The following is a 1211-nucleotide window of genomic DNA, read 5'->3' on the forward strand; positions in this document are numbered from 1 at the left end:
TCTCGTCATAAAGGTAAATGAGTTCAAACCTCGTCTTTTTTTGGCTGCTGTGGGGCTTAACGGTGGCATGTGAACTCTTAGTTGCAGAATATGGTGGAACCTAGTTCCCTGACCAGGGACTGAACCCTGCAATTGGGGACGCAGAGTCTTAGCCACTGGACACAACCTCTCATGTTGAGGAAGGAGTCCCATCAGCCATCAGTCAGGCCATCTGTCCTCATCTGCTTGGCTGGACTCTGGCCAGTAAGAGAGATGACCCTAGCCATCTAAGGAAGGGGTGAGGTGCATGGGAGAGAAAATGACCAGCCTGGACTCACACCCTGAACTGCCCCCACAAAAACCACAAGCACTGAATTCTCCCCCAAGACCCTGTGAGAGAAAGAAGCTGCTCCCCACATGACTGATATTCCCTGGTCCCAGAGCATCCAGATAGCACCTCAGGGTTGACAGACCCAGCCTTAGGGTAACCACCCTCCCCCAAGCCTGACAGGACAGCCTAAGCCGACGTGGAGGGAGCGTGATGCATAAGCAAGGGCGGGCTCTGTCAGAAACGCTGCAAGCCCGCTCGAGCTCCCAGCTCTAGCCTTTGGGCAAAGGACTGGTCCTTCCTAAGTGCAGCTGCACTCCTGCAGGGTCACCATGAGGATGAAACAGCACCTGTGGCTTCTGGGAGCATGCAGCCAGCTCTCAGTCAACACTCCCATTACTTTCCTTTAAGAGCAGCAGATAAACACCACTTTCCAGCAGCTGGGCAGGCAGGTGAGGGAATGAAATTGACTCTGCCCAGAGCACTGTCAGTTCCCCAGACTCAACTCCCTGGAAGTCATCTGTTTCAGTGGCCCCGGAAGACGAAGGACAGGAGCCAGGGGTACCCGGGAAAACCCACACTCACATGGATCACTTTAGGAAATCCATAAAGACAGGGTTCTACAGTGCCGGCCAGATGCAGCTGACCCCACAGAATCTCAAGTTTAACTGCTGCATGAGAATCAAGTCAAACCATTTTAGGTCAGAAACATATCCTCCCAACCCTGCCTGAGCCCCTCCCCCGGCACCCCCAGACACACCTGGCTGTGCTAGCTGTGCTCAGAGGGTGTCCTGGGCAAATTCAGTGGTTTTCAAACTGTGTTCCATGGTCTTGGAGATTCCAGCATCTTGGAGCCAAGAGGTACAGGCTCTGCTCCACCCCAGACCCCCAAATCAGATCAGCT

The sequence above is a fragment of the Bos mutus genome, chromosome 19, assembly GCF_027580195.1.
Source record: "Bos mutus isolate GX-2022 chromosome 19, NWIPB_WYAK_1.1, whole genome shotgun sequence".
In the NCBI taxonomy this organism is placed as follows: Eukaryota; Metazoa; Chordata; class Mammalia; order Artiodactyla; family Bovidae; genus Bos; species Bos mutus.